Source organism: Aythya fuligula, chromosome 6 (assembly GCF_009819795.1).
Source record: "Aythya fuligula isolate bAytFul2 chromosome 6, bAytFul2.pri, whole genome shotgun sequence".
Classification (NCBI taxonomy): Eukaryota; Metazoa; Chordata; class Aves; order Anseriformes; family Anatidae; genus Aythya; species Aythya fuligula.
This window is the reverse complement of record NC_045564.1, coordinates 5,094,079-5,113,983: the sequence shown is the minus strand read 5'-3', so window position 1 is coordinate 5,113,983 and position 19,905 is coordinate 5,094,079. Positions and strand designations below refer to the sequence as shown.

Here is a 19,905-nt window from a genome sequence, read left to right as displayed (position 1 = left end):
AAACAGGTACCCTAGAGCAGGTTGCCCAGGTAGGTGTCCAGACTTGAATTTAACATTTTATTTTATTTTATTTTATTTTATTTTATTTTATTTTATTTTATTTTATTTTATTTTATTTTATTTTATTTTATTTTATTTTATTTTATTTTATTTTATTTTATTTTATTTTATTTTCTAATACAGCATTGATGAAGATAGGATATAAAAAAAAAAAAAAAAAGCAAAGAACAATAATAAAGATTCGCATCCACTGAATAAAGTGCTAAAAACAAATCCAAGCAAATTCTAGGTGTATTTGGAAGAAATGGAAAAACCTGTTGACTCTAAGTTGAAGTTCTCCCTGGGAATGAAATAGGATGGAATTTGTGATTACGTGGTAAGTGCGGATTCAGAGTGGTCTTCCGGATTTCACAGACGCATTTCACATTTGACCTAAGATTAAGCAAATTAAACTTTTTATTTTTTTCCTTTGCCACATGACACTTAAAAAACAAACAACAAAACATTGTAATTGTTATTTGTTTGGATTTTGTAATAAATAAATAAATAAATAAATCTGTTCATTTTATCTTGGATTTATTAAATGGCAGGTAATTGTCAAGATATCTTGTGACCATCGGGTTACTTCATAACTGAGGTTGTACTGAGCCTAAATTTGGGGGGTTTGAAACACTTTCCTATGCTCGGTTTCCCAACACACTCTCATTCATGGTACTCAAAAGGGTAGCAGGGTATAACTCCAGTGAATGGCATGGTCTGGTCTGGGCCATGGTAAGTTGGGTAAATCTGTTAGTAACGCTGGTATAATCAGACAAACTGTGAGTGCACTGGGGCATTCCAGAATAATTTCTCAGTCCCCACTGAGTTTGAAATCTCTCCACAGATATTTGCTAACACTGATGAAATTCTAGGTTTTTATTTTTTTCTTTTCATACTTCAGTGGGGTTTTAGCATAGTCCATTGCAAAAGATGCCAAAGTCCAGTTTCTACTGGAGTTGATAGGTTAACAAGTGATTAATACTCCTATGTGCTTTCTTTGTAGAGTGTCCAACCTGAAACGTATTATTTTTTAAAGTGTCCATTATGATTGCACACAGTCTTCAGCCAGTTTGCGAGTGTGCTGTGCTAAAGCACCAATGTTCAGTGTCTGCTACGAAGAATCATGAAAATTTTAAAGTATGTTCTAAAGCCCTTTAAAAAAAAAACAGTACTTTTCATATTGATTCAAAGAGAGATCGCCTGAATTATATGACCTAAAATGACTTGCAATGGCCATTAAAAAACAGATTAGTTCAACGCACTCTATTTTTCTTTCAAGATTTTAAAGTGGTAGTAAGAGCACTTGTGGAGTCTGTGGTAATCAAAAACTGTTTTCAGTTTAGGGGGTTCATATCTGCTATTCCAAGTTATATTCATCTCTCATGTATATATTGCTATGTAACATGAGCAGAACATTTCACCCTTGACTTTTTCTTTAAAAAGAAAAGTCAAAGGTGAAAAGAGTGTCTTCAAACAAAGTCTTTTCTATCTCTATCTCTTTAAGAATATTTATTTATTTATTTTAAGCAGCATATGAAATCCTATAGAGTTTTGCAGGGTGTTCTAACATTTAACTTTAACTTTTAAGAGATAATGAGAAGAAGTCTTCTGAGAGAAGTCTCCTGCTTAACTCAAGCTATGGAACATTGAGCTACTGCTGTAAAAATCAAAGAACCGAAGAAATCAAAACAGTCAGGTAAATGTTATCTTAGACTGACAAAGGTTGAATTGCAATACGTTGGTGTTTTTATCCACATTTTGTATGATTAAATTATTTGGCTGTTGTAAATCAGATAACTGCAATGGATCTGCAGTGACTCAAACCAGCTGTTTGATGATTTCCATAAATTATTCCTGGCCTTCCCAGCACTCCTTTTTAGTTCCATGAATCAAAACCCAACCAGTGTGTTTTGGCTATTCTGGAAGATGGCATCATAAACTGTTGTCTTAACTTAAAAGCACTTTCCTTTCCAGCTTTCCTAATAATGAAATATTTGGGGTTTTGTAGTTGAAACTCAGAATTATAAGGAACATCATGAAAAATATGTTCAAGTTCACACTGTTTAAGTAATGATTTGTAATCACAAATCACTGGATTTCTTACACTAAATGCTTTTCAGTTTGCCTCTAAAATGCCAGAACAACATGCCTCTTGTGGAGGGCAACACGTCATTTACAAACTGCACAATATATTCAAGATAGTCTTTATTGAATATACCATTCTTTACATCCAGCTTGTTAGTCATTAAACATGAGAGAGAGAATGATTTCTCTGGGATGATTTTTATAATCTTCTCTACACTGGTAAACACTCACTTTAACAAATAGTTTTGTTCTTGGATTCATTAGGATTGATATTTTTAAGGATACATTTAATAAAGAGTTTTCAAAACTGAGCCATTTGGATTGCACTGTGTGTGACTCTTATCTTCCTTTTAAAGAACATTGCAGGCTTTTACTGATTTGCCGGAAAACCACTGTTCAAAAACCTAATCCATGTAATAAGTAAACAAGGAAACGTTAAGAAAACAGAATATGTTTGTAGAGCTGCCAAGTTATTTTAAGCTTTGGAAATGATCTCATAATATGGAAAATAAAAAGGAATGTAAATTACTTAGTAAAAGGTGGGAAAATGACAGAAGTTGAACTGTTGTAATTTTTCTTCCTGATATAATTCTCAATCCTTTTGATGAATGATTCAAAGGAAATTGTTGTACTTATTTAAAACCATGATCAATCATTAATTTTCTGATTTTTTTTTTTTTTTGAGATGATGATAGCGGTTTTATCATTCCAGTGTATCAATGTCTGATAATGGATAATACAAGTAGAACAATATAAGAAATAAACCATTAGACATATTTTTTTATGTTTTTCAAGTACATCTTCTCTCCCCAATATCAAAGCATGAGATCAGCTTTAACTGCAATCCCTTGCTTACCATCCAGTATTATGTTCCAGCCAAAGCCCATTTTTTTTGCCTTCCAGCATGTAAAGGCATTTTTATCAGCTACCCAGACAGTTAGATTACTCTGATGAGTTGTCTTCTCCCTGTATCTATGGTAGCTAATTGAACAGTAAATAAACACATACATTAATATATGGCATCCCTTGGTAACAGACCTCCAGGTCCTGTCGCTGGTCTTTGTATCCGTTCTTCAAGTTTTATATTTATTTTTTATTTATTAGATCACTTCTCTACTAAGATTATAGATTATAAATTTTGTTACCAGAAGGAATTGTATCTGATCTTGGGACTTTATTGTTTAACTAAAGCATGAGAACAGTCAGGCAAATCCATGAAAAGGTTATCTTTTACCTCTCTTGGTGGTATGTTAGACAATTCTGAATTTCCAAAAGCATAGTCATCCATCTGATTCCTGGAAAAAAAAAATCTTGTGTTGTTAAATTTTCTTTTTTTTTTTTTTTTTTTCCTTGTGCTAATTTGAGCAAACAAAAAATGCATTTGACAAAGAGAAATCCATCCCAAAGTTAAACTGTAAAGTTTGAGAAGTACATTACTTACATAACAATTCTGCTTTTAAAGCAGATAGTCAAATAATAGTTTATAAATCATGTTTTTTTGTTTTGTTTTGTTTTGTTTTTCCCCACAGCATTCATGGTTCCTCCTGTTCTTTACAGCAGGTTTAGTATTTGACATCAAGCGCATTTCTTAATGAATTCTGATGAATGATCTGGAAGTTGCCAGATGATGGGGGATCAATATCAGATGCACTGACCAAAAGAGAAAAGCAACTTAGGTTTGCTGCTTTCTGAAGTACAGATACCAGCAAAATGTTTCAGATTATTTTTTTTGAAAAACATAAAATGACACCACATAAAGTGATATTTTCCTCTTTAAGTAGAATAGCAAATAAAAATTCACTGCAACTTTTGTTCAGTTACATGTGTGTATTGGGAAAAGTTTACCTACAGCACTTGACATTTCAAAATCTGGACTTTAATTGCTAAAAGTACATCGAGTCAGCTCTGCTACCTTATTCTCTAAAAATGGGTTGATAGTTATAGTTTTATATGGCACATAAAGCTCTTTTTTTTTTTTTTTTTTTTTTTTTTTTTTTTTTTTTTACATTGGATAACTTGGTTTCCTACAATGATGCTAAGAACATGCGAATGTTCAGTAGCTCTGTCTACAGAGAGGTTGCCACAAGGGGCATAATTTTGAAAGAGATGCTCAGAATTACATGCACAGTTATCTGTCATTCTTAGGCAGAAATGTTGCATTCTTATCTAGAATATGATCATTTTTTGCTAGCTTTGGAATCATGCTAATACAACAGAGTTGATGTAAAGGCACAGATTGTGTCTTTTCACAATGTACCAGTTGATGAGATATTTTAAAGATACTTTCCTGAACATTTCAAAAACAAACTATTTGTGCGCTGACATTGTATACCAAAGAAGCTATTTTGGTGTGATTCATATCCTGATGATTATAAACACTCTGATAATTTCTGCCCCAAATGATAGATGTTTCTGACTAATTTGTAAGATATTATATGTTCTTAAATATCCTTATATTAGCATGTTCCATCTTGAAATTCAATAATTGAATGTTTACCATTCTGAGATCAGTCCTGCATGGCTCTCTAGTTAAAGTAACTCACTATCATACAGTGCTTTTTGGCCTGATCTGTTGGTTTCATCGGCTTTGAGCAGCAGCGGCTACACCCCCATAGACAGATTACTCTATTTACCGTAGCCACTATAAGTCAATTTGTGCAGAATATTGCTAATAAGACCATTTACTATGCCTGTCAGTCAGACAGTATCCCTCTTACAGTATCTCTCAGACAGTATCTCTCTTACTTCTGTCTTTCTAACCTCTCAATTGATAGTTTTTTCAATATATTTGGCTAAAACACCTTCAGACTTTTCTCCTAGGGCATGCTATTGACTAATTACTATAAACTTGAATGCAGTGAGAAAAATTAGTTACCTTACTAATAAGTTAACTTTTTTTTTTTTTTTCTGATAAAACTGTAAACAATCCAGAGTAAAGGCAGTGTCTTTCTCCAGATTCCTACAGCATGTAGTCCTGCTGTAGTATTCAAAACTCCATGAAGTTTTGAAGTATTACACAGAATACAAATAAATAGTGATAGTTAATAATAAGTTACTGATTTTAGCACTGAATATCACTATTAAGTTGGATTTAATTAGAGTTTTATGTGAGAGTTCATTCTTAGTGGAAAAAGAAACAAAAAAAAATCACAATAATAAAAAGTACATCATCTCTTACTGCAGCCAAATATTTGTAAACTGAAGTTGCTGAGAGCTTAAGTGGTAACAGTCATCTTGCAAACAGATGGGACAGTCCTGTGCTTGTGAACTTTTGCCCTGGGAAACAAGAGATAAAGGAAACAAGGGAGGAAAAATAAGGAGAAATGCTCATTAATTATTACTTATTAGGCAGTATTACCTTGCAATAATGGTTTCATTCAGGTATCATAAATCTCTAAAAAGAGATTTATCTAGAGATAAATCTCTAGAAATAGTCTCAGAGTAATTCAGATACTAGCAGGTAGTTTCCATTTTGAAAAATTGCCACTGGGTGTTTGTGTAGCCATGTGTGGCTTTTCCCTAGCCACAGTAACTGGAGTCAGAGTGTTGCTTTAAGCTATTGATGCTATCACAGATTAAATTATGTTTGTAAACAGAAAATTACACTCTGCACTTTTGCAGTCTGCTATATTTTGATCTTCTTGTTAGATTTCTTGCTTTGAAATCTAAATGTATAGTGTTTGTGAAAATGTCCAATGTTGCCTAAAATTTAGGTGAGAAAATGCATATCTGAGAATGACCATTTTGCTGTTCAATGATGGTAAGTGCTCTTCTACTTGAAAGAATGAACTTACTGGCAGCATAGTTTTATGTCTGATTCTCTTGAACTCCCTATACAGCTCAGATTTCATTATTGAAGGTATTTTATTTATTTATTTATATATATATATATATTTTTTTTTACATCTGGTTTCATAATTGGCAATGCTACACTGTTTTATACAAAGTGAAATTGTTACCTGTTTTGAGTCTGGTTAGGTGGGAAATATTTTCTGAAGAGATTTGTACACAAAATCTATCAGTGCTTTTAATCATTACCTCATGCTTTCTGCTTTCTGAAATATGGCTTATTATTTTGCAGCATCCTAATACACTAATCATCTCACTCTTAGATTCCACTGACACTATTCTTCCAACCATTACAGATTGTCCACATGCTACCACCATAACACTGAGACACAACCAGTACAGGTCAGCTGGGATTAACCTGAAATTACTGCCAATATAGGATGTTCCTATAGCCAATGCCTCCTGCTTCCAGTTCCAGACTGGTCAGGTTCAATACACAGCCCAAGATGAATTTGAAAACACAGCCTTTTGCTGGTTTAAGGTAGTCATCAAAAGTAAGTGCTATTCTAGAGTAAGGCTTAACAAATTTGATTTTGGATACTGGTGCCTCTTTAGCAATTCGGTTGCCAGTACCAAACTCAGTGCCCATGTTTGACTTCATGCACAGTTTGTTATCAGTTCCACTATACCAAATAGCATGAATATATATATACATATATATTAAAGTAGTTTTCTACCTAAAACTTTTGATGCTAATGAACCAGCTCTTTCATGGAGTAGGATTTTATTACATTAGGGAAACACTTGTTGCTTACAAGGGTGTGCAGATATAAGTGTGTGTATATGTGTGTGTGTGTGTGTGTATATAGATATATGAAACTGTTGCTGATTGACTGGTTGGTTGTTTTTCTGACCCATTTGCCTGGGTCTTAGCTAGCTGAGGACTTTGGTGACCATTGATCACTGTGCTTGATGCTGAGGACAGGCTCATATAAGATTTATATCTTCAGTAATATAGCCATGCCTTTATACAGTTGCCATTTCAAACATTGTAGAATGCAGCAATGAAATATTCTGAGTAGCAATACGATGTGTTATCTCTAATACGCGTTGCCTTGGAAATCTATCACTGTTGCAGCCCCTCTGTGGAGCATTCCACTTGTATGAATATTGTCTCATTACAAAATCTGGTAGCCTGTTCGTCAAAGGTAAGTTTAAATATCTTTAAACTTACTGAAGTGTTGCCTGGCTCTGACTTTGTGCCACAGTATGGCACACGGCCACAGACTGGGGTATGCATAGAAATGCCATTATGCCTTTCTTCAGCGGGAACTGCTGCTTCCTGAAGAGGACAGAGAGGACTGAGATGATGTTACATTCGATAAAGAACATTTGCAAATCTTATTATTTCCACTTGAGGAGTCTATCATCTCTTTAAATACAGAAGTATATGATCTAATTTAATGGTGTTCCCGTAAAGGACTGATAATTTCTAAGCATGAGATCAATTATCAATCCTCTTTGTGTTACTATGCACTCTAAGGATGTAATTGAAGAACATGCAGAAACAGAATGTTTTGTAGTCAGCAGAACCTTTGAGAAGTTTTTCAAGTTTATAACTTTTCTAAATTCAATGAACTTCTTTTTTAAAATGCAACCAACTGTTCTGAATTAAGGTCAAAATGTTGAAAAAGTAGTTACTATAAAAGTGAAAAGAAGAAAGCTACTTCTTCTGGCTTGGGTTTTTGTGGAAGCCAAAGCATGACTACAAAGGTTCATTGACATGATGGCAGAACATGAAAGTAGTTTATTGAAGATGGGAAATACTTCCAGTAAAACATCAGGAATAACTTTAATAGGACTTCCAAAAAGTCTTTGGAGATGCTTAGAGTTTGCATGTTCTCTTTGATTTCACATATATTAAAAAGTCCTGCATATGTGTTCACCAATAAATGGCCTCATAATCTGCACATATCATCATTTGGCCAGCTTTTTAAAGTCTGTGGGACTAGTCTTATGCTTATTCCATTGTGAATTCCACATTAAGGTTTTGTGGGGATTTTTTTTGGCTTAGTGTTTTCTTGCCTTTTTTTTTTTTTTTCTTTTTTTTTTTTCTTTTTCCCTGAACTAGTTCCCCTTTTACAGCAGTGTTACTTCCTGCTGCTGATGTCACTTTCAGAAATTTTTAGTGTGTTTACACTGTGTATGTATAGATACCTGTATTTTAACCATTATTTCATGAAAGTACAATCTATACACCGCAAAATCTGGGCAAGACCTCACTTTGGGGAGGAAAAATCAAACAAAAAAAAATGTTGAGAATTAATCTATTGAAGTTTCGACAGTTGCTGTAAATGTTTTATCTCCTTTAATTTAGAAATCAGAATGGTACAATAAATTCATTGTGACTTTAGTTGGCTTCTATGTATTGTTCAAGTGTAAAGTAGTAACACAGAGTTTGCAGCAGTATTATTCTGCAGCAGTATATACAGTTTGCAGCAGTATATACAGCACCAACTGTGACCAGCCAAGAAGACTGGGTTATTTAAGCTCTCTCCTTTATTTATTTAAGAAAATTTGTTTGGCTGCTTATCAGGAAGTGACTTGAGGAAGGAAGCACCACTAATTTATTTATCAAACACTGCATTTTCCAACTCTTCAAACAAAATGCATATGAATTTATTGTAAGAAAAAAATATTTGTAGCATGTCTTCAGTAACTCATTTTGTTACATGCAGCATGATTCATCCCCAGGAGGGGTATCTGTCATGGGGATTGGCAGGGGGAAGAATGAAAAATTCTAAGTGCATCTAAAATATATCATTCCATGGTAGGCAGTGATACTATTTCCAGCCTCAGTAGCTCGGACATCTGTTAGGAGGAAATTCCTCCAGCCCCTGAACCTCGTAGCCTTTGTGTCTGATCCTCTTGGGATATGGAATCAGAAAATATCTAGCTTGGGGACAGCAGCCCCCGGGGCTGTCGCTTTTTGTCAGGCATCAAATTTAGATCACAGAAATTGAAATGTTAGAGATTGCTGTTTATACATTTTAAGGAACTGAAATAGTGATAACATTGGAGAATATTCAGAACGATTCTTGGTGACTGTTAAGAGTTCACACACTGCTGCTTGTCAGTAAGAAAGAAAACAGCTGTACAGGAGCAAATTCACAAAAATATATGACAAGCAGGAGAAGACCCTTTCCTCAAAGCTAGATTTTCTCTGAAGAAAGTTTCTGATGTCCATGGGTAAATTTATTTGTCTGTTTATTTATTTGCCAGTTTTCGCATTGTTTTGTTCACACGTAAATGCACAAAAATAATTATCCATAGTGGATTGAAGACAAACACTGCATCAAATTTATCTGTATTTTCATTTCAGTACAGCAATCATCTTCAGCCCACTTTCAGTATTACCATGCATGGCTTCAACACACAACAACCCGAACACTGTGAATAATGCAATAAATAAGTTATTTGCAACTTCATCAGTATATGATGAACTCCTCATAATTTTAATAATTTAAAGTACAGGGCCCTTTTTTTTTTTTTTTTTTGACTAGGAGTCTCTAGTTGCTCCAACATGCTTTTTGTGAATGTGCCAGTGAGATTTGTACTATTTTTTTATACTCATTCTGCAAGTAACATGAAGACAGTGATAAGCAGAGCCTAGCACTCCTGTGTCCATAGTTGGGTATTTATCATTTTTTGGTAGAAATACAGAGAAACAATAGTGCGTACTTTGTTGTAGGAGAGAAAAAAACACATCTAAAGGGCTTTGTTGTGTGAATAGACTCAAAATATTTGAATAAATACAGGAGAAAGGGAAAATTTTTCACTTCAAAAAATATAATATGAAAGAGCTAATGTTAGATATTTTTTCAATAGTTGCTACTTTTCTGTTCCAATTTAAAAAAACGGGCAAAATACAAACTTGTGGACCTTTGGACTCTATTGCAGCAGGCTGCAGCTTAAGTTCTTTTCATCATTTCAGATGCATTGCAGAACACAAGGCAAATGTAGTATTGCAGAGATTTGGTTAGAAATCTAAAAGAGGGAACTGAAGATCTTCAGTTATAACTGGTTATAATGATATTGGGAAAGAGGCGAATGTGCAAAACAAGCATCCTGCCTGCCTCAGTTGAGTGTATAGATTGCTTTGGAAGGTGGCCTGTTTGGAGACATGTTTGCCTAATCTAGCTGCATGAATCAGCAGTCTCCCACTGCTGCATTGCATTGGGCTGACAGCTGGACAGAAGTCTTAGTGACTTGTCTGAGTAGTTATGTTACTGGGTAACACAGTGTAAACTTGAGCTGTCTGGAGACTTTTCCAAGAAGAATACTGGCACAGTCCTGCTATAAGCAAAACTGGAGTTCTGCATCTTGTGCATCACAGACACCAATAAATCTTAGTGCTATTGTACTTAGATTAAAAAAATATATATTTTTTTAATCGAATTGGGCTGGACTGGAGGAAAAACAACTCTATTTCTATTTTAATAATTATCATGGCAAATTCTTTTCCTTTCCAAGAGTAAGTGATTTAAGTACAAAACCATGATTACCATATTGAATGTAAACCTGAAATGGTTTAAGGAGTTGAGAGCTCTGGCACTGGACTGAGTCCAAAACATTTGTCTGCTTTGAGTAACATCAGAAAACAAATACACAGGTGTCTGATTTTGCAATAAAATATGAGTGATATTCAAGATTTTTTGACAAAATATCAAACTTGCTCAAGGTGAGAAACTTCAAAATGTTATAAAAGCTGTTAGCACAATTTGTTGTTCTCTCTATAAAGGTGTTATAAGGGTATTATATATCTTATCTGTTCTTTGTTTTTGGGTACCATGTGAATTGGGGGAAGCGTTTGTTTAAAGATGGTTAAGTGGAATGTATCTTCCTTAATACCAGAAATGAGATACATTTAAATAGCTTGTTTAATTGCAAGTCTGTGTACTACATCATGCTTAAATTCATGAGAAAAATTGAAGTACTCGTTAATTGTTTTTTAAGCTGAAATGGGACAGGACAGGATAGAAGAGGTTAAGCAGCTTTGTACAGCTCTTCCTTGTATCCAGTGTGTAAATGGAACAGTATAGTATGGAAACACTGGCAATATGGTTTCTCCTCTGATAAGCCGGTCGTCTGGGAGGATGGTCATCTATGTCAGGGCACTGGGACTGAAACTAATGCTATTAATATAAACTACCAAGGCATAATTCCTTAGAGTTCATTAGTTTGTTCAACACTGCTGTTACAGAGTCTTTGTGAGGATTAAATAATTAAATAAGGGAGTTTGAAGGAAAATAAATCTATCTAGAGCCTTTGAAAGATGACTTTAAAACCTGAAGAAAACAGCTGGTAGGAAAGTAGCAATTTGCATTTAGAACAGATTTCAGTGGTAGATAGGACTGTGTTATTTATAAGATAGACCTATACTGCAATCAGGATTTTAAAATGAGGGATATGCACCAGCAATCAAAGCATGTGTAATGAGTATAGTTTTTATCTACTGAGTTTGAAATGAAGTTACACACTAACTAAAGGAAAATATCAGATAAAAATAAACCCAAGATATGCTGCCTAAGGAGGCAAAATGCGAGTAAGAAGGGAATACAGGAAATTTTAGTATTTCAGAATTTTACTTTTCAAGTTTCGTATTTCTGATTTGCGATTTTTTTTTTATGATAGTCTCTTAAAATCTATGACCTTCTCTCCCAGTAAAATATATATATATATTAGTAAATAACTTCAACTTGTTCTAAAAGGAAACAATTTTTTCCTTTGGTGTTTCTTCAATATTTGGAAACTGTCATTCTGCCAAAAAAAAAAAAAAAAAAAAAAAAGATATATTTCTCAGAAGGAGTGTAGTTACTGTATTTCTTCTGCAATGATAGAAATGAAGTTTAATCTGTAATATTTGTATTATTGCTATTCTATTCAGAGCCTGATCTCTTTCATATACTTATAAACCACCTCTGATGTGGACCCCAGCAGCAAAATTAACACAGGAGCAATTTTACATCTCGTTCCATATGATTCCATATGAAGGACAATGATTTCCAGCAAAGAGAGAAAGTCTGGCATATTTCTGTCAGATTTCTCTTTATATGATAAATTCGTTTCATTTGGATTTGGACAAAGTATAATAGGCTGAAGGCTTGCACAAGGAAAGCAGTGTTGAAAAATTTCAACAGATTTGATTGCTTTTTGCTGGTTGAAAGCTTTTTTATTAACCCATTTGGTTTGGTTGCTATTATAAAAAAATCACATTGAAGGTGTATGAACTAAATTGAGGAAAAAAAATGGTTTTTTTTTTTTGTTTTTTTTTTTTCCCTCTGTCTTCAGGTAGGCTGCCTCTTGAGTTGAGATTCTGTCAGATATGGTGAAGCATATTGAGTTCAGAACTGTAGTGTGGGAATAAAGACAAAATTACTGGGGAATTGGCCTGAGAATATAGCCTGCTTTAATGCTCTTGCAAACATTTTTGCTTCTGTGTATTTGTGAAATACAAGTATACCCCGCTGCAGGCTTCTAGTGACACTGTTCTTGAAGGCTTAAATATGTCTTTTTCATTGTCTTTCACCAAACCTAGATATTTTCACCTTTTTTTTTTTTTTTTTTTTTTTTTTTTGCCTAAAAAAAACCACACACACAAACTAAAACAAAAACCTTAGTCAGTACAGTATGTTTCTATTATCATGACTATTTGCTGAATGCTGGGCCGTATCAGATATAGAGTCTTGTGGCAATTGTACAGGAACAGTAACTTTATAGTACAAAATTATTAAACAAAGTTTCTTCAAGAACTTAATATAGAGAATGCTGGTTGATAGATCCAAAAATATGCCCTGGAGTCTTGGAGAGCCTTATGTTTTTCTTCCCCATTAGCTACTGATGGAACAACTGTACTTGGAAATTTACCAGAGTAGACATTCCAGAAAAAAAAAAAAAAAAAAAAAAAAAAAAAGTTAAAATATCTTGTTCCAACATGAATAAAGCAAATTGAGCATAAAAGCACAGAACCCTCTTTTATTCTGGAGGGATAGTGTCCACAAGGGGAGTTATGGAACAATTATCTGTATTAACTACTCTGGTAAACTTCAGTGGCTTTTTGTATTAGAAACCTTTTTAACAATGCATATGATGTTGAAAAGAACATCTTGTTTCTTCAAACAGAGCCAAGATAGACTCAAAGGAGGCAAGGAAACTAACTAAATGTTTAAACAAAAAGGATTAATGTATGTTAGACCCTGTTCAAACTCACAAGAGAGGCTGAAATATCAAGGAGCTCTTCTCTTGCAGGTGTCTCTGTTTACAGGACAGAATATGAGAATAATCCAGCACCAGACAGTGTGGATTGAAGAGGATACCTGAACCAGTTTACTGTCAAGAAGACTGTGTCATCACAGACCTCCACTGAACCAACAGGTAAGAATAGGTCTCGACATAATTATGTAGCTATGAGCATAGCTACATAATTATGTAGCTATGAGCATCCCGCCTGTGGCTTTTTGGCACTCTGGCAGGACAGGTGCAGCTTGCAGTAGGTTTGAAGCTCACATTTTCTTGGGACCAAAGACTTCAGAGGCAGTTAAACTAATCTGAAGATGAATTGACTTTGAATCTCAAGGCAAAGCTGAATAATTTTAATGACACATAGTTGGAGTAATTCCCTAACACATGGCTACACTAAGTATTTGCAGATGATGAAGAAAATTTGCAAAGAGAAAATGAAAAGTTCAAAGCAAGTGGGGAGAAGCAAGATCTTTTCTGCTGAATTGTGCTTTCTGTCATCACCAAAATGACAATGTTGCACTCGCTATCCATTTGTTACTGAGAAGGGTCTCAAGTTCTCAATTTTTAAACCTCTATTAGTACTGAAAGGCGGTGCTACACATCAGAAATAGTCTGTTCTTTTTCTGTAGTCAAAAGAACATACTGGATCATATTTCATGTATCTTTAGCATATCCCTTGGGCTACAGTGTTGGACAGCTAAAATATGAAGATGATGATACAAGATTATGATATCTGCCAGGATCATCCTTTAAATTTAAACATCATTTTTATGTGATGAAGTGTAATCTTGCACCTGTAATGACCAACCAGCAGGGCATTATGTCTTTTGTTCAAAGTCGCATTGTGTCCAGAAAAGGAGATTCACTATCCTGAAGGTGACTGTAATGACACAGAAGTGGAAAAAAAGCTCTAATTTTAGCAACAATGAAAACCATTATTGATAGATATCCCTCTTTTCTCTTCAGTTGCACCCTGAAACCAGATGCACATATTGTAATTATAAAAATATCAGCTCTCGGTTCATTGCGGATGTGGAAACGTAATGCAGTAGGCCTGGAAAAGGTAAGAATTTGTATGTTAGCTTATGTTTTTGTTAGGTTATGTTATTAATTTGATTGTTCATTGTTTATTTGAATGTACTTCAGAGCATATTCCTTCGTTATTTTGGTAACTCACATTCTCCAGTGAATATCTGTTATTTTCAACTTTATGACTTCCTAAGTGTATCTCTCTGAATACATAGCTTGTCATCAGTATGCACTGACCAGACAGTTAGCTGTCATACCCTCGATTAGAGAAGAGCACGCTCCTGTTGTCGGTAGACCTCTTTAATCTAGCAAGTTCATTGTTTTACTGTTTGTAAAAGTGATAACAATAAACTTTCAGAGGCGTCTCGAAATAAGTGTTCTGAAATAAATGTGAAGTACTTCAAAGATGAAAATACAGGGAAATTAAAATGAACACAGGTGCTACAAGGTCAGCTGGTCAAAAATACTCTAGTGCATTTGCTATGGTCTGGTTAAAAGCTTATGAGTGGAACAAGTCAAAAAGGTGTTCAATGGGTAGACCACATAGATGCTGTTGATTTGTGAATGTGACGACAGACAATACTAATTCGAGGATTAGGTGAAAGCAAGCAGGGAAAACCTGGTTTTCATTTTGATTTTATTTTATGATGCACATCCATATTCATTTAGTTCAAACCCACACTACTTCTGTCGAGTTTACTTACAGTTCAAAGTGAAACATTGTTAGACTAGCCATTCTCATTATACTCATAAATTATTGGTCTCAGCTGCAACCAAAGAGGGCACTATTAAAAAAAAAAAAAAGTCTTTGCAAGCTTTGAAAAGATCATGCTTACTTTTAGACAGTCAGGTAGGTCTAGATGCGCTACTTAAAATGATTTATTTAAGTCTATGGGAGCTTTATTACGTAGTCTAGAAACAGGACATAATATTTAAACATTATAGTAAATTACTTCAGCAGTAAATACTGCTTGAACAGAAATAGGAATGATTTCTTTATCTTGGCATCTATTATAGGGAACTGAACTGGATGGCTTAGAATTTCATCATGTAGATCTGTTGTAGTTAAAGCCAGATAATATTATGTTGTGAATAAAAGAAGGGCCAGGTGGAATTCAAGGAAGGAAAAGGGAAAAGTGTGTGTAAAGTTGCCACCCTATCCTTTTTCTTAAACATATGTGCAATGTTTACTAATGGAAGAAATTTCAGCCTGACTTTTAACATTTCCTCTTATAAGCATGTGTGGGCCTGGAAAGGAAATGGCGCATGTGTGCAAGTAGAGGGATATGCAATTATTCTTCATTCTTTGACATCTTCATGTCTTTGACAATTATAGAAGTGAGTGGTATTGGAGTTCTTAAATCACTGACATGCCACACATGCTTTTTGGTTTGTTTTGTTGTTAGTCTGGTTTTTATGCCATGCAGGTATGCAGTGTAACATTGCTCCATCGGCTTTGCATGCTCATATTGTCTTTGTGTATTTGGAGTACTGCCACTGGCTCTCTGTGTTCATACCATCCATGTATGTTTAGTTATTTCATGCTTCTGCGGGATTAGAAATATGACAAATTCTTAGACTTGTCTGGCTTTCAACTTGCAGCTGCCTCTGCTTGTAGAATCTGATGGGGATTCCTTCTCCCTTTAGTTGTTTCAACAGCGTTAAAAAGGCATAAACTGGGAATGATTGAGGAGAAGGCCAGAGATTCCACAGCACAATAAGGAGCGCACAGCCAGAAAACCAGCTCAGTGCATTCTTCCCTGCAGGAAGGCACAATGCCAGTTACTCCCCAGTGCCAGAACAACTTTACTGAGGAAATGGGTGTGAGTAAGATAGGCTAGCTGAGGCTAAGCTAGCTTCGTTCTTATGCCAAGTGTATCTCAACAAAAACAGAAAGTCTGTGAGTGCTCATGACTTGCCTACTGCTTGCCCCCTGTGGTCCCTGTACAGCTGGCATGGATGGGAAAAAGAAGCAGGGCAGGAACAATAATAGGTCCAGTTTCCAAGGCTTTTGAGACAGCTGTTAGAAGGAAAGAATCTTGCAAGGATGTGGATACCCACTGGTGCTGGTGTTTGGTGAAAACTAAGAAATGAGGGGAGGAAGAATGAAAAAATGACGTCAATGACAGTGAAGTGGGGAGGTCAGAGAAAGGTGGTGGGAAAGACAGTAAGGGATAGAACACAAAAAGTTTTGTTAGATCTTCAAATATTTTTTTTTTCATTGCAATTAGCTGTTCTTATTTCCATGCAAATGTTAAATGACTTTTTTTTTTTTTTTTTTTAATTATATAATGAAATAACATGCATTGTATACAGTGCTATTATTGTCTGCAGAAAACCCTACATTTCTAAAATTCTGGTACTATCATGTTTCTATTTTTGCTTTCAATATTTTTCTTATTTCTGTGAAAGCTTCCTGATTCAACTTTGTTCATTAAGAATTTCTTGTATTTCATGTACAAGTCATTCTAATCAGCTTTTTAATTACAGTTAGAGCAGGTTATTTACAGAACCCCTTACTTCTGTAAACAAGTCCCTGGAGGGAAAAATAAGAGGGGAAAAAAAAAAAAAAAAAAAAGGGCGATTAGCTTTAAATAAAAATGAAAAAAAAAAAAAAAAAAAAGCTATACCTCACAGAAAACAGAGATGAACTGGAAAGGACTATCTGGGGTCAGAGGCCAAACCTTGAAATGATCTGAAATTGAATTAGTTACACCACAGCTATTTGATTATTATTATCATTAATAATAATAAAAATAATGAAGGAATTGATGTTCTAACTTTCTGAATTCTTGTAGTCAGTCTATTGCTTCATCTAGATCATGTTTATCACAGTTATGTTAAACTGAGATTATTTTTCCAATAGAGCTGTGAATATGAAAAATAGGGCAGTATCACTGTATCTTTTAAAAATTCCAGAATATTAATATATATTTTTTTGTAATTTTTCAAGTCATCTGTGATTGCTTTCTGTGAATTTTGTTCTTGTCTCAGATTCTGAAGTATCCACGATGATGATCTACCCACAGAATATTGAAAGAGGTCCTTGAACAAGGAAACCCTTTTAAGTGGCATCATCTGACCAAAAATGTCCTGGAAGGAGCCTGTATCTGAAGACAGTTCTTGGCTTCCATTAGGAATCACAAGATGTGAGTCTCTTGTGAATAGTAGAAACAAATTGGACTATGGACAGTGTTCTGTGGAATATATGACCACAAAGCCTTCCGGGAAACCTAGCCAAGTGCACTTTTGAGCTCTGTTAAATGCATATATTTGGCTCATATTCAAAGTTAACTAAATGAAATATGATTATTTGTGTTCCTAGCTTTTCACTGACATTTAAAGAATTAAGTCCGTTGGCATTTGGGATTATTAAAATAGGCACAAAATAGATAATGCTACCTTTTTTTCCTTGGAGTCCAGCATAGCCAACAATGCTTTTAGTATCATATGCATCATAGTGGTTAAAAAGCATTTGACAGGTATTTCTGTTCACTCTAATCTACTTTTTGTAACATTGAAAGACTGTTGCTCACTAATAATTCAATATTTTGTTTTCTTATATATTTATATGTGAAGCTATTGTATTTACAATGGACTGCTACAACACAAAGGAATAGTCTGTGACTATTCTTTGAAAGGAAAAGTGCTGATACCCACCGGTTTTACTGCACCGTGTCAAAGATATCACCAATTTAGCAGTGATCCATAGCCAATGCACCGAAGACCTTCAGAATAACTTCCTCTACTACAGTCACATGCATCAGATTTAATTTGCAAATATCAAGGTAAGGAGCTAAGCAAATATGTATTTCTATTCCAGTTTATTTTCTACCTTAATAATTTGTGCAGTTGATATTTCCTTATATATATATATATATATATATATTTGCTGTATAACTTCGGGTTTCACTCCTAAATCCTGCCCTGAATGTCGGCCATAGGCCTACTGAGAACTTCAAACCATTTCTCTACATACTAAACATGTTCTTTTAGGACACAGGGAAAGACAGACTATAAAGAGGAAAGACACACTAGGCAGCAGGCAGCTTGCATTCTTGGTCAACTCTACCTTCAGCAGAGGTAAAAAAAAACCTGCACTTACCCCTAATGCTAGATTTAACCAGACAATGTGTTCATAAAACATACCCTAGATGTTTGGATTTTTCTGTATTTGTATTGTTAAATTTGGCTAATATATAAACTTTATGTAGAGCTTAGGGGCATGGTTCAGTGGTAGTCTTGGCAGTGCTAGGTTAAAGGTTGGACTAGATGATCTTAGAGGTCTTTTCCAACCTAAATGATTCTATGATTCCATGTGAGTTAGCATTAATCAAAAGGTATTTTTTCCCTTTGTAATAGTTTACATTTAGAAAGTTGTGAGTTTGATGGGATTTGCACTTTGGAATTATCAGTAGAAAGTAGAGTTGCAAATATCTTTACAATTTAGCGTGCACATTGTTATTTTGGAAATTGATAATTATATAATAATATATTAAATTATTAATACATTTATATTAAAATGGTTTAATATAAAAATAATCATATATGTTATTTGTCTCAAATGAAGCATGAACTTCATGTGTATCAATTTAAACTCTTCATTTAGTCAGTCTGTTTCATTAAAAATATACATCTGTGGGATGGTAGATAATCATTCTAATTATAACCAGGAGGCTGTCAGCTCTGAACTTCCAGACAGGCTCTTGTTACTGTGCAGAGCCCAGCTCCTGAAAAGAGAATGGTAGCAGTGTATAAGTATGAAGTGACAGAGGAAAAAACTTTAGCTTTTTTTCATGGATTATTATTTATAGGAGTAGAGTATGTATAACTAGAACTCTTGCTTAGGCTTTTTCATGAAACTGGAAAAAGGTAAAACAAAATTTTTTCCTTTTTTTTTTTTTTTTTGTTTGTTGTGTGTCTAGACTGGTGTTTGCTTATGTGTTAAATGTATTTTGTGTGTTACTGCTACTGCAATATAAGTAATTACCCTGCTGTTCCTGAAGTGCATAACTTTCTATAGTTATTGCTGCTGGCATAGTATAATAGCTCAAATTGTAGCACTGTATAATCTGCATTGTGGCCTTTAGCAGCCAGATGCCTGCAGCCTGTGTCACTACATCCACCTGCTTTCCCACCATCCACCACTTGCTTATTCTAGGTTCTAGAATGGATTTGGACATGAAGTATTCAAAGTGTTGCACTAAGCAAAACATTTTGTAATAGAGTTTTGCATTTTGAACGTTGTAGCTGCAGTATTAAGGAGAAGCACCAATTGATAGAGATCACTAAGCCATACCCTTAGCTGGAACAAATAGATACAGAAGAGTATTAGTGAATCTGTAATAATATCTACTGGTGGACGTTCAGTCCTCATCAAAAGCGTTCTACGTAATAACCTAGAATTACAGGTTCCTGCTCAAGTGTCAGGAATGGGAACTAGGAGATTGGACATGATTACCACATTGTAAAATATTGGTATCATGCACACAATAGTATTAAGACCCAGAATTAAGAGCCTTGTGTGTATAAATACACCTTGGCTTAATTGGGCACTTTTTTTTACCTCAAGTTATGGCTTTTGCTCAGGTTTCCTTTTATAAAGGTGTTGAAATGAGATTTCAGAGCCAAGTTGTTTTAAAGCTGCAGGAAAACAAAAAA

General features: G+C 34.5%; 1 long non-coding RNA gene across 1 annotated transcript; it reads left to right on the top strand.

The window, feature by feature from the left end:
- Window positions 1-18,490, top strand: LOC116490469. The gene is made up of 7 exons (XR_004253383.1): window positions 1-29; window positions 1,628-1,735; window positions 13,222-13,347; window positions 14,182-14,278; window positions 17,239-17,393; window positions 17,824-18,032; window positions 18,241-18,490. It is a non-coding gene; the product is annotated as an uncharacterized LOC116490469 (long non-coding RNA).
- Window positions 18,491-19,905: the final 1,415 nt, after the last annotated feature.